The 18,628-nt window shown below is 45.4% G+C and overlaps 1 long non-coding RNA gene across 1 annotated transcript in view; it reads right to left on the bottom strand.

Annotated features, from left to right (window-relative positions):
* Positions 1 to 11,728: 11,728 nt before the first annotated feature.
* LOC142590336 (uncharacterized) overlaps positions 11,729 to 18,628 on the bottom strand; it is a 42,475-nt gene continuing 35,575 nt past the window's right edge. The window contains exon 4 of the long non-coding RNA XR_012830077.1: positions 11,729 to 11,971. This is a non-coding gene — a long non-coding RNA (uncharacterized LOC142590336). The remainder of the gene's footprint in view (positions 11,972 to 18,628) is intronic.

Genomic DNA, 18,628 nt, shown 5'->3' with positions numbered 1-18,628 from the left:
TTGTCTATCCCGAACACCACCTTGCTCAACATGCCTTCATCAATCCCGAAATTCGCACTGCGTCGTACAACCTCTTTACGGAAGTTCTCTTCTGTTTTCCTCTCTGGACGGAAGTCCCTAGCGACCAGAACAAGGCTCCTCAGTTTCTATTTTTCGGTCGCATAATGAACCATTGATGGGATATAGGCTACTTTCTTGCAGGCGTCGGCCCACATGTCAAAGGTCATCGAGCCGAGACTTGGCTTTAACGCTGACTGGATCTCAGACATCACCACTTGTCGCAGTTTGCGACTTCGAGCCGTCTGCGAGACACGGCCGAAGGAGGCGGAATCACGGTTCTTGCTAGTATGCTCTCGTACATGGCATCAATAGCAATCAGTTCGTCGGCATCTTTTAGGAAGCGGTCGTCGCAAACAACGTCAAATGGCTACATGTCTTGTGCGCATCACTTGACGCACGCAGTCGTCAGATTCCCCTTAACGCTAGATGAAACCTAGGGTTCCTTCTCGGTTAAGAAGGAAGACATCGATGTGGTGTCATTTGCAGTGTTGCACTTGTTGCGGTTCCGGTTCGACGTTCCTGTTTTCCCACAATCATAGGCGAAGAAAGCTTTGCAGCTTTCGCACTGCACTTTCTTTACTTGTTATAGGGTCTGCACGTCAACGACTTCCAGGGAGGGTTTCCAAACCTGGCTTTTTTAAAAACTTTCTTGGCGACACACATTAGCGTGCCCGCAGCCAGCTTGTCCCATAATTCAACTGCGTTGACGGTGACATGTGCACAGGAGACAAATCGCGAACTATATAACGCCGGTAACCAACTCATTACAAAACCGAAGCCATTTTCTCTCTTTTTCAGTGGATGGCGACGTTGGCCCATTGTTACACTTGGAACTGTTCTTCGCACGATGTTCCAATACGAGTGTCTCATTTCAGTAATCGCTATCCGTTTGTGCGCTGGCACGGGTTCCAAAAGGTGCGAGAGAGAAAAGCTGGTTTTTTTCTTGACGAGGCGATAATGCCATCGTGGACGTTGCATAGTTGCCATTCTAGCTTTGTCATCAAGCTCCCGTCATGCCGTCTTTGTCACGATGTCGTTTTATTAGTGTCACCACTTCAGTAACTTTGTTCCATTCTTGATCCGCAATCGTAATCATAACACCTTCGCCGTTATATCGACGTCAATCTTTCGACGCAAATTAAAAGCGACAATATCTCCTAAATACCACATGTTAATATTAATAATAAAGGCAACAGCCAGTTTACTCCAGGTGGGCCAATCTGGAGGGCCTGTATGTGTGAAGCAGGCACAACAGAGGTTCGTTGCCTCCGGCGGGAGGCCTTGAAAGACCGAATACACGGCACTGGCTGAACCCCCAGGATCCCCCCAAATTTCATATATTAAGGTTAATAATAAAGGCAACAGCCAGTTTACTCCTGGTGGGCCAGTCTGGAGGGCCTGTATATGTGAAGCAGACACAACAGAGGTTTGTTGCCTCCGGCGGGAGGCCTGGAAAGTCCGAATACACGGCACTGGCTGAACCCCCAGGATCCCCTTTTCCCAAGGCACGGCTAAGCCACACACAGCTACACGTGGGAGGGTCCGACCTTCATGTGCTCAGGTACGTGGTGTCGCAACACACCAAACGCCTGCTGCCGCTGACGCCCCTGCGGGGTAATTAAGTTAGACTAATCTGACTTAAGGTGGAATAAAGTGAATTAATGTGAACCAAAGTGTATGAAGGTAGATTAAAATGGAATAAATTGGATTAAGGTTGTTACAAATTATAGCATGGTGGATTGTAGTAGAGTTGTTAAGGGCACGTAGCAGTGTATCGCGTCACCTATCATGGTCGCGTGGTAACTGGACGTGAAATTGGTTCCGAGATGCTCATGCATGAAGTCACGATACGTGCCGCGCCATGAAACATGTAATGAAGTAATCACAATATGAACTCGCAGTGACTTGGCTATGAGTTTTGAATAGTTGACGTCTTTTGATTAATGAAAGCAGAGAAAGGCAACGGAAGAACGGAACGCAAACGCGTTGATGTACTTAAGTATTTAACATTAACAACTTAGAAAAGTCACAATGCTTTCTATTTCAAATCACGTAAGGATACTTTAGTGACTGCCGTTTTTTTATAACTTTTACATGTGGCGCACTTTACAGTGATTTATTTTTAGGTATTTAAGTTCCATCGTACTTCTGGCATTCGCGTAGCCACTAAGGCTAGGTGATATACGTGAGTTGGGCTGAGGTTTTCACAATAGCGTTTTCTACCAGCGGACTATGCTATTTCACCAAGATCCAGGGGTGGTTCAGGACTTCTTTAATGCGCTTGCTGAAACAAAGCTCATCCCGTGATAACAAATACCAACAAGATATTTAAAATAAATAAAGAAAAGCAATGTCCTACTCGCCGGGAAGAAAGAAGTAATCCTGAATGAAGTGTTTGGAACAAACCGGTATAGTATCAGCCACCTTTTCCCAATGCGGAAGCTTCTTACCCAAGTCGCCCCAAGATGCGCGTCGTCTGCTTCTTTCAGGAAAAGATGAAATGATACATGCTGTCTTTGTACCGCGAGACGCTCATAATGGCACAGAACGAAAGTCTTTAGACATATGTCCTTTCTTCCTTTTCAGGTTAGCTCGTTCCCGGTTCTACTCGGGGCGTTGCTGATCAAAAGCTGCCTGCTCCTCAGGAGTACATATGACGCCTGGCATACTCATTTCGGAGCCGGGGAGAAACTGCTGAGCGCATGCTCGGCTGCAACGGAGTGCAAGCACGCCACAATTGGCGCTATCTCTCTTTCTATTTTTTTTCTCGCGTGCGCGTGGAGTTGCGTCGGAGGAGCTTTCTGCGTACAGACGACAGACGGATGGAAGGACGGAGAAATTGGCTAGCCATATGTAACTTCGCTGTAATAAGATGGAAAGACACAGCCATATGAATGCAGGGGAGAGGGGATGCATGTTAGCATAGAGCATGCGAAGGGTCGCAGGTGACAGAAGAGTATTTCTCTTGTTATTTTTTATTCTAAGATCAATTATATGGACGGTCCTGGCGCATTTCTGCTGTTGGGGTCGGCGTCGCCGTGAGGTCCCTTATAAAGCCCAAGGGCAATGAAATCGTTGTTCCGCGACGAATCTTGTATGTGCGAGTGAAAGCTTGCTAGGGTGACCCGGTGAACGCGGCTCATTCTTACGTGTGCGAGCGAGGAAACGCGCCCTCTCCTGTTACGCGCGGAGCACGGAGGTGAGGCGAGGGAGGGGGCGCGTTATTCTCCGGCGGTTGCTGCTCACTGCACGGCCGTGCGGGCACCGCGTCTTGAAAGCATTCTATGACGTGGATAAAGGCCGCGGCCACGCGGGCCTCATCTTCAAAGCGATCCGCAATGTTTGCAGGGTGCCAGTAGTGCCGGTAGCTTCGTGTGCGCAGCGTTTTCGACGTTTTGTTCATCTTTAAGCGAGAGATGCACGAAGTTCAATTCCATCGCCGCTGCTGCCGCGATTCCTCACTCCAGCATTTCGACAGTTTCCGCGCTCATCGAAGGAGATGTGTTCATGTTTACGCGTATGCGCGGGACACCTTGCTAGTTAATTTAGTTAAAATGCGTTGGTGGGCAAGTTGGTTTGAATCCATGATAGAATGTCGGCTTTAGAGCCATGCGTTATTATGCATATTGCAAATGCGGACACATTAGCGCCGGACAAAGCGGATGCTCGTCTGCTACAGTTGTGACAACTGGCAAGACGCTATCTGAAGGTGTAGAGACGTATATTTGCCAGGATATGGGATAGAACAACTCGACATAAGATAAGTGCACTTGCTCATGAAAAACCAATTATTACAGTAAGCGACTACTATGTTCGTGTATTATATATCGAATCACCAACTTCATCTTTACACTCATTGTATTTAAGGTCGCACGATTAACCACGCGGGACATTATAATGAGTAAATAAATGCGTCTCCTCCCCCAAGCCTTCTGCGCGATAAAAAACAGACCTTCATTTTTTAAGGAAAGAAACCATGTACATATTTGTTCATACAGTCGAACGCCCGCGAGGTAAATCATGAAAAAACAAAATAAGGAGAGTGTGAGGATGAAGTAAGTGATTCGATAGTTAACATACAAACGTAGTAGTAGTTTACTGTAAGAAAAGCCCTAGTCGATGAAATCGAGAATTAGCAGCTGCGCAGGGCGCCTGCACTTCCAATAAGAACTATAGAAACTCGCAATTCAATCTGTAGGAAAACTGGAAGGGGAATCCCGTGTACCGGTAGATAGAATATTGGGAAAAATTTTATGGTCTGTGTGAAAATTGTCATCATTATCATCAGCCAGGCTACGACCACAGCAGGGCAAAGGCCTCTCCCATAACTCTCCAATTGCCCCAGTCATTCGGCAATTGTGGTCAGGTTGTCCCTGCACACTTCTTAATCTCATCCCACCACCTAAATTTCTGCCGGCCCCTTGCAGCGCTTCCCTTCTCTTGGAATCCAGTCTGCAACCCTTAATGACTATCGGTTATCTTCCCGCCTTATTAGATGCCCTGCCCATTCCCATTTCTTTTTCTTGATTGGAATTAAGATTTCATTAACTCCCATTTGTTCCCTCACCCAACCTATTCTCTTCGTATCCCCTTAATGTTACACCCATCATTCTTCTTTCCATAGCTCTTTGCGTCGTCCTCAATTTATGTAGAACCCTTTTCGTAAGCCTCCAGGTTACTGCAAGTAGGTGCGTACTGGTAAGACACAGCTGTTATACCCTTTTCTCTTGAGGGATAATGGGAACCTGCAGTGCATGATCTGAGAATGCCTGCCAAACGTACCCCAGCCCATTGTTATTCTTCTGATTATTTCAGTCTCAAGATCCATATCCACGGTCCCTATCTGCCTGAAGTAGATCTATTCCCTTACCACTTCCAGTGCCTCGCTACCTATTGTAAACTGCTGTTCTCTTCCGAGACTATTGAACATTACTTTAGTTTTCTGCACATTAATTTTTAGACCCATCCTTCTGCTTTGCCGGTCCAGGTCAGAGAGCATGCACTGCAATTGGTCCTATGAGTTACTAAGCAAGGCTATATCATCAGCGAATCGCAAGTTACTAAGGCATTCTCTATTAACTCTTATGCCCAATTTCTCCCAATCCAGATCTCTGAATACCTCCTGTAAACACGCTGTGTTTAGCATTGGAAAGATCGTATCTCCCTGCCTTACGCCCTTCTTTATTGGGATTTTGTTGCTTTCTTTATGGATGACTACGGTGGCTGTGGAGCCGGTATAGATATGTTTCAGTATTTTTACACACGGCTCGTCTACACCCTGATTCCGTAATGCCTGCATGACTGCTGAGGTTTCGACTCAACCAAACGCTTTTCTCGTAATCAATGAAAGCTATATGTAAGGGCTGGTTATATTCCGAGCATTTCTTTATCACCTGATCGATGGTGTGAATATGGTCTATCGTTGAGTAGCCTTTACGAAATCCTGCCTGGTCCCTGACAGAAAACTAAGGTGTTCCTTATTCTATTTCCGATTACCTTAGTAAACGCTTTGTAGGCAACGTACAGTAAGCTGATTGGTCTATAATATTTCAAGTCCTTGGCGTCCCCTTTCTTATGGATCAAGATTATGTTGGCGTTCTTCCAAAATTCCGGTACGATCGAGGCCATGAGACATTGCGTATGCAGGGTGGCCAGTTTTTCTAGAATAATCTGCCCACCATCCTTCAACAAATCTGCTGTGACGTGGTCCTCCCCTGCTGCCTTCCCCCTTTGCATAGCTCCCAAGGCTTTCTTTACTTCTTCTGACGTTACTTGTGGGCTGTCAAATTACTCTATACTATTCCCTCTTCCATTAAGGTCGTGGGTGCCACTGGTACTGAGTAAATCTCTATAGAACTCCTCAGTCACTTGAACTATCTGATCCATATTAGTAATGATATTACCACCTTTGTCTCTTAACGCATAGATCTGATTCTTCCATATTTCTTGTTTCTTCTTCACTGCTTTTAGGCTTTCTGTGTTCCTCAGATCATGCTCCATTATATCCACAATATACTTCCTTATATCTGCTATCTTACGCTTGTTGATTAACTTCGAAAGTTCTGCAAATTCTAGTCTAGGTGTAGGGCTACAGGCTTTCATACATTGACGTTTTTTAATCAGATCTTTTGCCTCCCGCGATACCTTACCTGTATCCTGTCTAACGAAGTTACCGCCGACTTCTATTGCACACTCCTTAATGATGCCCATAAGATTGTCGTTCATTGCTTCAACACCAAGGTCCTCTTCCCGAGTTAAAGCCGAATACCTGTTCTGTAGCTTGATCCGGGATTGCTCTCGATGACCTCGATGATCAGCGAACGCTGATCATCGAGGTCTGTGTGAACGACAAGCTGCAAACTTGCAATTAAACATGTCACCGCAACGTGTGTTCGTGTGTGCTTTAATCGCTGCTTCTTCAACGTTTACGAGCATACCAGGGGCACCAATCGAACTTCTACAGCGATAGCTGCTAGGTTCTGTGAAGAATGTGCTAGAGAAAGGCAGAGGTCAACTTTATTTACAAAAGGCCCCATGGTCGAGCCGTTGCCTTTTGAACTAACATTACGAAGATATTTTAAAACAAAGTTTTGTTTCTCTGCCGTTCTATTATTTCGCCTGGGTCAGTCGGTCGGTCGTCGATTGATCACTGGTCGGTTTCCCGCCGAGTAGATTCGCATTTGGTTAGGAAAAAGTGACCGCCCAAGCATTCCGTAGAGACGGTTAACCAGCAAAGCCCAAACGGGCGGTCCCAGTGTTTACCACTAGGTTAATCCCGACGGTTCATTAAACGACGCTTTGGTAGGCTGCTGGATCATTGGGAATCAGTTTCTGCTTGCGCTAGGCTGCACGAGGCTGTTCTTGTGCCCGGGCTGTAGCATCGGCACGGCGTAGACGAGATCGTTCCCGGTTCTGCTCGCGGCTTTGCTGATCAAAAGGTGCCTCCTCCTCAGGAGTGCGTATGATGCGTTGCCTACGCATTTCGGAGCCGGAGAGAAACCGCTGTGCTGGCGCTTGGCTGCGACCGAAAGCAACGACGTCCCTACCGTCGCAGCTAGCCGAACAGCACCTAGTTAGTAAAAGACATTTTCATTCCGATCTATGACGTCATGCCATCTGGTTCAACTGCCATAGAATATAATGTGGATTCTGCCGAGTAGGGAACATTGATTTTGACATCACCGCCTTCACCATGCCAGCTTTGTCAAAGGAAATTGTGGGCCAGGTAGTGTGGCGTTATGGATCGGTGTAAACAGACCTTGGGCTATCTAGGTAGTGTTGTATAGTCACGCGCCTCTCTTCCTCTCTTTTCTTCGTGCGTGCGAAAGAGTAGTTGCACCGGAGAAGTTTCCGGCGAAGAGGCGACGCACAAGCGGACGGACGGACAGACGGCCGGACGAATCAGCTAGCCATATACAGCTTCGCTGTAGAAATAAAGTGTGTCCCGCGGCGGGATTCAAACCTCAGCCCCCCCTCCCTCCATCATCATTAGACCACAGCACTTTGACTGGCATTTATTACAATGAATGAAATGATGCATGTTGTGGAACGATATACAACATTATGAGCTACAGTTGATGATACGCAATGACAGGTCGACGAGAAGTACATGCAAAGAAAAGGCCACACAATGTTACGCCTTCCATCAAAACATAAACTTGAAAAGAGAAGTTCAAGATCTACTCAAAAGTGTATACCAAGCAGGCTGACATTATGCGCTTTATGTGCATTTACGATCATTAGGCCATGGCTTCAAGTGCGCTCATCTCGTGCAAACACCCTTTGCCATGATCGCCGCGTGTTGATTGCTGTTCTCATGCTATGGCACATACCCACAACGGTGGAATGACCAAGAATGGTGACCTGCACTATGCACAGATCAACCAGAGATCACTGGCGAAGAAATTTGTCCGCGTATAGATGGTGCTCATGATTTCCATACTGCAGTACGTACCCGCCGTGAGGGAGTTTCCTAGAAGTGGCCGGATAAAATAAAAATATTTAAGAAGAAATGAAGAAACGCAAGCCCGTGTAAGATTTGTCTCATTGTGGAGCACATGCGCGCGAGAGCACTTGAGCAGCAGCTTCTTCTACTCCAAAAACGCAGGAATGACATGGCAAACTTATAGCACTTCATAACCGCTTCACGAAAAATTTGCTCCACATACATTCTAACATGCACGCTACATCTGCATAAGTGTTCTTTTCTAAAACTTTCTTTGCCTCTTCCTTCGACTATCACGCTGCTGCTGACTGCTGTCTTGCCGATTAAATCTTGCGGAATACGTCGACGTCGTTGTGCCATTGCCATCTTTGCTAGCGGCTGGGTACAGAATCGCACGATTGGCTGGTATCATACGTAGTGCAAACAGACACCGGGTGTAATGCAAATAAGCGATTACCGGCTAGCCCGTACCAAACACATAGTTTAACCTATCACCTGATATAACAGTTAAGGCGCCGACAGTACCCGACGTGGGTCAAACACCGGATATAGTTCAAAATACAGCGTCCAGATTGGACGGTACTGGGAAGTGTAAACAAGGAAACAGACGAAGTATAGAGAGCGAATTAAGTGGCCCAATGGTGACGGATATTGTGCAAATGAGCACCGCATATCGCATAAAATAAAGCGACCCGTGAGGAAAGTGTGAGTGTGGACGAGGCTGCAAAGGAAAAACGCCGTCGTCCTCTTGCATTTAGTAAACCAATAATGGGGACTAGTCGGTGAACACTCATGGTTATATTGCGCTCAGTTTTACACAGACGATATTAAGTGAAGAACAGGACGTGGACGGACGTAGCGCAAACTACCAACTGTTTAATACTGTTAAAGAACGCACTTATATACAAGGAGATAAGCGCCGGGGGGGGATATAAAAAGATATGACAAGGTGACGACATGTGATCATAGTTCGTGTCAGGCATACATCGTTGACTTGCGCCCGTTCGCCCTGGAAAACTAGACCTCAGCTTCGATAAGCGCGATCGACTAGGCCACTCCTAGTGCTACGGTCTGTCAGACTAAGCACGTGAAAAAGAACGTGGAATGTGCTACTTCAGTTATTTACCAAATCCCACTAGATTGCGGGAAAGTATACCTTGGGCAAACTGGACGTTGTCTAAATGATAGGTTACGGGAGCACAAATACACGTGCCAGCTTCTGACAGCACCTAGCAACTTGGCTGCACATTGCAAACAATGCAAATGCTCTCCGTTACTAGAAAGCACCACAAACAAAAACGGAGCGAGAAATATGGGAGGCGCTTGCGATAGCTAAAGAAAAAGAGATGTGCGGAAGCACTCCGTGCATCGCGCTTATCGAAGCTGAGGTCGAGTTTGCCAGGGCGAACGGGTGCAAGTGAACGATGTATGCCTGACCCGAACTATGATCACATATCGTCACCTTCTCATATCTTCTTATATCCCCCTCCCGCGCCATATCTCCTTGTATATAAGCGCGTTCTTTAACAGTATTAAACAGTTGGTAGTTTGCGCTACGTCCGTCCACGACCTGTCCTTGACCTAATATCGTCTGTGAAAAACTGAGCGTAATATAACCATGAACGTCCTCTTGCGGCCATCGTCATTCCGTCGTCGTCATTTCATTGCCTTCATAGCACTGTCATAATTTCTTCACTGTTAGGTCGGCGCCACCTTTCCACTGCTGTCAATGTGTTGTCATATGGTCATGGTCACGCATCTGTCTTCAATCCACCGTCGTAGTTCCGTCGTCATTATTCTATATCGTCGTCGTACCATTGTCGTCATCGCGTCGAAGCACCCCAAGAATGCTAACGCTTTAAAAACATCATGTTAACGTGTTAACACTCTCAGCAAACCTCAGGAAAGATCTGAGGGTCAGCTATCTATGTTCGTATTCATGTTTGTGTCTATGTATGTTTGTTTCTAACTATTTTCCTGCCTACCTGGGTCACCGCGTAGTCCGTGGTCGAATGGGTAGTGGAGGGTTTGAAACTAACCATCGAACAAACTTGGGCCACTGAGTACGTGGCACTGCACACACGCGCTGCTCTCTAATGAACCTCTTTCATGCCAACGTGGGTCACGATGTGGGACTGGGTAGGTACCGTCGTTCGAATAAGCTCATTGACGTTTACTTGCAGCATTGGATATGTGCCACTCACTCTGTGCAGGTCTATAATGAATCTCTTGGATGACATCTTCATTCACTGGGTTGTATCCAAGTAGGTGTGGTCTGTCTTCAATGAATGGCGGATGGCGGGCGCGCTGAGCTTTGTTAAGAAGCGCTGCTGACGACGCCTGCGCCCAGACATGGACTTGCGCTGCAGCACCGTCGTTTTGAAGTAGTCATAGCGGATAGTGGCACGGGCAAGTCCGAGACGATGTGGAACGCGTCGACTACCACGTAAGAGAGGCTCGAAACAATGGGGGATAATTCAGACATTGCGAGACAATGTGCCAGGAAACGAAGAATGCCCGATCCAGAGTGAACGAGACCGCGGAGTTGTGTGAGCGAATTGACGGCGGATGAATCTTCACCCTGACAACGCTCTATGCGCTGGTTGTCGGTACTTCGTTCGTGGAAGGGTGCTCCTTGCTGTAGTGCTCGCCACTAGATCACGTCCATGTCACATGCCATGTCACATGTCACGTTCGCTATAGTTCCAAAGTTTGAGAAGAAGCAGATAGGGAAACATTCCGGTTAAATAGGCACCTTCTTCCGAACGGATGCTTTGACTAATAGGATACTTACGCGTCCAATGACAGCGTGTCAATTAGGTGCTGAAGCTACGCGGTCCTAAAGGAGCACGTTTGGAAGAATTAATGGGCGCACCTCACTTACCCAGAATATTGACAACTTTTGCCGTGCTGCCGCATTTACGCTGCATTGTTTCTACCTTTTACTGTGCAAGGGGTCCATGGAGCACAACATTCTGAGGAAGCACACACATGACAATGTGAACGACTGTTATGGTCTCCGTATCTCCTACAATGATAGCAAGTTCAAATTTTGAGCATTGCTGAACGTGTCATGTCCTATCAAACTAGATGCGCTCAACTTACCTGCTTACTGAAAAAATTGGAAGGCACTGCTCTGACAACCTTAACTGAAAATTCTTGCAAATTATCCTTTGATCATCATCATCAGCGGCAGCAGCATCGTCAGGATCATCAGAATCAGCCAATTTTATGTCCACGTCAGGACGCTGGCCTCTTCCTGCGATCTACATTTACTCCTGTCCTGCGCCAACCGATTCCAACTGCCGTCCGCAAATTTCTTGATTTCATCGCCCCACCTAGTGTTCTGCCTGCTCGACTGCGCTTAATCGGTGCGTTTTTGACAGAGGCATTCTACTATAAGTACTCATCTGCCGGGAAGAGCCCAGCAACCGTATAAAGCATGCACCTAGGTGTAAGACGTATTTTTTTCTCGACGTAGTGTTCATTGTAATTTTTTTCGCATTTCTTTCGCGCACCCAGCTTATCGCATACGCTGGAATATATCAAAACACTACGCATAACAATGAGATATGTTATAATAGGGTCTAGGTGCAATCTGTTTAAGGAGGGTTGATGGGCACTAAGATATAAAAAAGAGGGAGCAATGTAAAGATCCAGAATTGTGCACTATCACACGTGTAAGCATGGTAAATAAACGGAAATGCAACACTATCTTGAGGCGTACGTAAATCCATTTATTCTAAAGTCTTCAATTTTCCGCACTGACCGTATCATTTATTTGAAAATGGTGATTTTTGTATCATTCTGTATGGTTGTAACAATGGCGAGAAAAGCAGACTGCTCTGGCATCAGTACAGTTACTGAAGCCTTTAACCTATGCAATTTTTCTCTGTGTCATTTTTGCAGCAGTTCGGCCAATTGTTGTCGGATCCAGTCATCGGGAATCCAGGTGGTGGTGGGCAACTGGTTTTGGGAAGAAAAGTAACAAAAAACTTTAGGTATCAATATGCAATGAAAAATCCGTATAACCGAACGCTTCTAGTCTTACTAGCTCGGAAACGTGCTAATTGAGCGGTAAATAAAAGAAACAACATGCTCTGAAGGCTAATTGCAAGCTAGAAAACCATACGAATGAAACTGCAGCTGTTAAGGTGAAAATGTCTTCCAAACAACTGTCGTGGTCATGGACCATTTTTTCTTAGTATGAAGAGCACCATGCAGCATAATTTGGAAAAATTTCTTGAACAATACGTCGAAGCTGAAATATGAGATCATATAAACCGTGACTAACATTTATTTCACATTTATAGCTGTTGTGTGCCCTTCGACTGGATAGAAGCACTATAAGCTTGTGTTCCTTCTTTTCTTATTAATTTTGATGCGCCCGTCGCTTTTTCGACGTTCCCTCGTTATATCTAATATATTACGGCAACCAAAATCATCATATAAACGTGGTAGTCATCTCAAAGAGGTGGTTGGAGTTGGCCCCAGATGCGCCTACATCGTCAAACCCCCCTTTTCGATAAGCGCCATTGTATGGAAATCATTATCATCATAATGAACACACGGACACGCTTTTTGGTCCGTCTTTTCCTGTAGGTACGTGCTCAAAGTATGGAAAATATAATCATCATTAACACACGACGCTCATCTGAAAGCTATAGCTGGCATTGAGACGAATTGGGCCATGCTGTTACTTGTCCTCGCGGGTGACGTCGAGCCGAATCCCGGCCCAATTTCGAAGGTTGAGGCAGACGCCTTCGCTGCTGCCTTGGAACGAATAAATAAGCTTGAAGACGCCGTGGCTGCTATGCAAGCCGATTGTAAAAATTTCGAAAAGGGACAGGCAGCTGCTTTGGAAACTGCACGCAAACATGCAGAAAATGAGAAGGCTTTGCGCAGTGACTTGATACGAGCGAACGAGGAACGCGCTGCCGCCGTAAACGAAATCAAAGTGCTAAATACGAAGCTAGTAGCGTTGGAATCATCTGTGCCATCTCAACCAGCTGGGGATTCTGGAACGTGTTTGGAAACATTGCGTGACGTTTCCAGTCAGCTGTATAAAATATCTTCTAGATGTGAAAATGCAGAAAACCGTATGCGACGATCCAACCTGCTCTTCTTTGGAATAGCAGATGAGGCCAAGGAAAACTGGGCAGCTTCAGAAAAAAAAGTGATACAATTTTGCTCCGAAAAATTAGGTACGGAATTCACGACTGCGCAGTTTGAGAGGGTGCACCGATTAGGGAAGTTTGCGGAAGGCAGGGTGAGGCCTATTATTGCGAAAATGACGTTTTTCAAAGACAAAGGCCGTATCTTGTCTTCTGCACGCAAACTGAAAGGGTCTGGTTTTTCAATACGCGAGGATTTTTCGCCAGCTACCCGGCAGGCAAGAAAGCAGCTAATTGCTTTTGCGAAAACTGAAGCAAAGCCATTTACGTTGTCAACCGATCGACTACGAATTGGGGACGCCATTTATATGTTTGATAGCACTCGGAATACAGTTGTTCCTTGTGTTAAACAGCAGCAAACCACACTGCATGATGTGAACTGCAGGAAGTCAAAGCCACCTGTCATCGCACCATCATTCTCAATATCTTTCACAAATATCCGAAGTCTGTTGCCTAAACGCGACGATATTGCCTCATTTCTTGATGACTGCAGCTCAGATATTCTTGTTCTAACTGAAACATGGCTACACTCTGAAATAACAGATAATGAAATATTTCCACATGATAGCACATATAACATTTTAAGGTGTGATCGGACCGAAAAGAGAGGTGGTGGCGTACTCCTTGGTATAAAAAGAACAGTTACCTCACAAGTTATTAATGTAGATTCCAGTATTGAGATAGTATGGGCTGGATGTCTAACCTACAGAAACAAACTACTGATAGGATGCTATTATCGTCCTCCCGATGCAAACCAGTACTTTCTTGTCGAACTGCGCAATAGTATTTCTAAAGCCCTTGAGCTCTGTCAGGCTGATATCGTCTATGTTTTTGGCGACTTTAATTTTACATTGATCGACTGGAATAAGCTATCATCCTCTTGTCATACATCAATGGAGTTCATTTCTTTAATGTTATATTTCAATTTATTCCAAATAATTACCCAGCCCACCCGTGGCACTAACATATTAGATTTAGTTTTCACTAACACCCCTGAAACAATTGGTGAAGTTGTTTGCTTAGACGGTTTCAGTGATCACAAGCTACTACAACTTACTCTTAACATTCCCTTGAAATATACAGGCGTCTCAAACAAAACCATCCGTGATTACAACAGGGGAGACTATGGCAATATTAACAAAGAACTTGATACTTTTCTTTCTGGCACCTTTTTAGCTTCGTTTTCTGCTCGGTCAGTCAACGAAAACTGGCTTCTGTTTAAAGAAAAGCTGTGTGCTTTAGTGGAAACGTATATCCCCCAAATAAGAATAACAGGCGATGGACAGAACTTTTGGTTCACCAAGCACCTTCGACGGCTCAGAAACAAGAAGAAAAGGCTATACGCAACTGCAAAGCGTGCAAATTCACCCGTGGTATGGGATAAATATAGCTCATTTTTGAAAGTTTACTGTTCACCTTTAAAAGAGGCTAAAGAAAAATACTTCTCTCAAGATCTACCTTCACTACTTAAAAACAACCCCCGAAAATTCTGGCAGGTGATTTCACCCAATAGTGGCTCACATCACATTTCACTAAGTGATGGGAATCAAGCTCCAATCAGTGACAAGGAATGACCAGTCGTCTTTAATGAATTTTTTTCATCCATATTCACAGTAGAAGACCATTCTAATCTGCCGGAAGTCACTGATCTAGATTACCAGTACATGCAATCCATCGATATAACAGAGGATGGTATCACAGGTCTCATAAATAACCTTAAGTTGACTACTTCTTCGGGTGTCGATAATATTAACTCAAAAATTTTAAAGAATACAGTCACGTTATCTAGCAAATTTTTATGCAATATTTTCCGCCAGTCGTTGTCATCAGGCCAGCTTCCCTTAGACTGGAAAATTGCAAAAGTGATACCAGTCCACAAAAATGGTAGCAAGAATTCCCCAGAAAACTATCGGCCGATATCATTGACAAGTATTTGCTGCAAAATGCTTGAACATATCATTGCATCTCACATATATCATCATTTGGAATCAAATAATTTTTTCTTTATTAACCAACATGGGTTTAGGAAAGCTTTGTCATGTGAGACGCAGTTACTAGAATTCACTACAGACTTGCATTTTAACATGGACCATAATCTTCAAACAGATTGCTTTTTTCTCGACTTCTCCAAAGCCTTCGACCGTGTGGCTCACTGCCGTTTAATTTCCAAGTTATCCGTTCTCAAATTAGACTGCTTAACGCTCTCCTGGATTCGTAACTTCCTAACAAATCGTCAGCAATTTACAGTCGTTAATAATTTTACGTCACCCCTTGCATATGTCAGTTCCGGTGTACCGCAGGGTAGCGTACTAGGACCCTTGCTTTTTCTTATTTACATCAATGATCTGCCCAATAACATCTCATCCTGCATGCGTGTTTTCGCCGATGATTGTATATTATATCGACCAATTCGCAGCCTTGATGACCATCACATTCTTCAAGAGGACCTTCATCTCGTTACCAAATGGTGTGAAGACTGGCAAATGAAACTTAACTCATCTAAATGCCAACTAATGACATTCACGCGAAAAACATCAACTCATAGGTTTTCCCATTATATGAACTCAAATATAATATCTCAGGCATCAGCATATAAATATCTAGGCCTAAATCTTACACCGAGCCTTTCCTGGGGCTTTCACATTGCAACCATATGCGCAAATGCTTCCAAATCTCTTGGGTATATTCGCCGCAGCTTGCGTAATAGCCCTTCTAACATCCGTAAATTAGCATTCGTATCATTTGTACGCCCTCAGCTCGAGTTCGCGTCCCCTATATGGTCTCCCTAACATGAATACCTAATCCACATGATAGAAGCCATCCAAAACCGAGCTAGTCGATTTATTTCCCGAAATTACAGCTACCAGTCAAGCATTACTCAAATAAAACTCGACCTTTCCCTTCAATCACTGAGTAGCCGACGTGACATAGCACTCCTGTCCTTGCTCCATAGATATGTTCACCAAATCAAGCCACCAAACTTGCAACTGGAATGCGCGTCTTGCACATCACGACGACTTTATAATGATGTAAGTCTCACTCGCATTTATGGCAACACTAACGCATTTAACTTCTCGGCTTTACCACGAGCGATTCGGTTATGGAATTCGCTTCCTATTAGCACTGTCGCTCAAATGAGCAATGATAAATTTCGACAACTACTGAACCTACAGTCTTCATCATAACAAGTATCTTCATCTGTACATATGTCATGTCATATAATACGTGACTTTCTTTTTCTTGTTATTGTGGTTTCAATTTTGTTTGCTTTATGTACTCGCGCTATGTACGTTATTTTGCGCAAGTGTTACATCGCCTTTTATGTTAGGGTGAAATGTACTTTCCATTCCTTTCCCGATAACTCTTTGTATTGATTTAGCGTTTTTTAACACTGTTTTGGAAGCATGTGATCATTACAAACATTTTTAACTCTCACATTTTTTAGCGCTCATATATCTGTTTTCTCTTGTCATTTGTTCAATGACGCCCCCCTTACTCAATGCTCCCCTTGGGGCCTGTAAGGTACTTTGAAATAAAAAAATAAAAATAATTGTGCCACCCACTTCTTGGCTAGTCCCCCTATGCGCCTTAGTACGAATCAGCCTATTGTGACAGGCTGGTGAAGAAGACGTTTGAGGCTAGTCCGAAGAAAGCGACACTCTTAACTTCACGAGCTAACTGCCGTCTTGTGAGCCGCTAAAGTTATTGTAAAGATCATGTAAATGTGTTTCATAGTTCTCTTTTCCTCCTAACATTTTGGTGGAGGTTGTGGGCTCAAGGACAAGACTTATTTAGGCAGCGAGTGCTCCTTGGCTGCATCGGCAATGTCAGTTCCAGGCGATGATGCTTGGGGAACTGGCGCAAGTGCGCGATCCACAAACCTTTTGCGTTACCGACAACACTGATGTTGAAAACTGGCTTCAACTGTATGAGCGGATGAGTGAAAGCAACGATTGGGACCAAACCATCACGCTAGCTAATTTGGAATTTTACCTTGCGGAAATGACAGGCACCTGGTTTTAGACCTATGAGGAAGAACTGTGGTATTTTTAAAAAAGCTCAAGGATTTCTTCGGGAAGCCTATTGCATTTCAGTGTGCCACCCCAAAACACCTCTCTTCGCGAGTCCAGGCGTGCACCGAATCCTACCGTAAGTACATCCAGGATGGCCTCGCTCTGTGCCGCAAAGTGGATCCGAGGATGTCCACAGCTGATAAAGTCGCGCATGTCATTAAGGCCATAGCAGATAATGGCTTTCACCTCCTTGCTTTTAAGAATTCTTCCACTGTGCAAGACATCATTACCGAATGCTGGCAATTTGATGAAGCCAAGAGCCACCGCATTGCCCATCCATTTTCCTGACTTCCCACCACTACTGCTAAATCCACCTGCGAAGGCCTCCGCAGTGTGCCTACTTCCTGTCGATCTTCTGACTTCGTGCACATCACCTGGCGTGACATAGAAGCTGCAACTTCTTCACAAACCCGACCCTTGGCTCGGAAAATTGCCAGGTAACCGTCTCACTGATCAACACCGTCCTGTGCCAGGAATTAGTCAACGCTAGCTTTATCTACGTCTGCTCAATTAATCGGCCTGACTACACTCCATAACACGCAATCGAAATCTGAATGCTCCTCCGCGGTATCGCAACTTGGCCGAATGGCGCACATCACATGACAGGCCAATATGCTGCACGTGTGGTCGTTTCGGCCATATTTCACGTCGCCGCCGCTCTTCGTGGAATTCGACCTGTTGGCCATATTTCCCATGCCACCATCCACCTCGTGCTGCTTCTCCCCTCCCACCAGAAACGCTACTAATTCCTGGCGACACTTCTGTACCTACCCAATCTAGCCGATCTCCTTCGCCACATCGTTGCTCCACCCCGATCGCCTCCATCTAGTCTATCACCGTCCCCTAGCTCTTCCCGGCGCACACTTTCGGAAAACTAATGGGTGCAGCATCTGGAGTGATCATTCTTTAAAGACCCGACGCCAAAATCCTCTTCTGATCCTGTCCATACATTGGAACCTCTTCAAAGTGAACGTGGATGGTGTACTTGTTACGGCTCCGATTGTAACCAGCGGGCACGTGTCTATGACTAATGCTAAGCTTCCCAGTCACCTCAAGTCCTCACTCTTGCCCCGTCGGCTGTCGTTCGAGTCTGCGACGGTGGAACACCGGCCGTAATATGTGTCCGGCTTGTGTGAGTGTCGCCAGACCTCGTACTTCTGTTTTATTCGGTGTTCTAGAACACTGCCCTCACCACCTATTTCTGGGACTTGACTTTCTGGTAGCACATTCCGCCTTCACAGACTGTTCCGCTGGTGTTGTACAACTCACTCTACCTTTGCAATTGACCCTCCAGATAGTGCTCTGATCGCGCTATGTTGCACAGAGCATATTGGCCTCCCTCACCTTGCCGTTACCTACATAGGTGTTTTACCCCT

The sequence above is a fragment of the Dermacentor variabilis genome, chromosome 8 (genome assembly GCF_050947875.1).
Source record: "Dermacentor variabilis isolate Ectoservices chromosome 8, ASM5094787v1, whole genome shotgun sequence".
Lineage (NCBI taxonomy): Eukaryota > Metazoa > Arthropoda > Arachnida > Ixodida > Ixodidae > Dermacentor > Dermacentor variabilis.
Note: the sequence above shows the minus strand (reverse complement) of the source record. Positions and strands in the feature narration are given on the sequence as shown.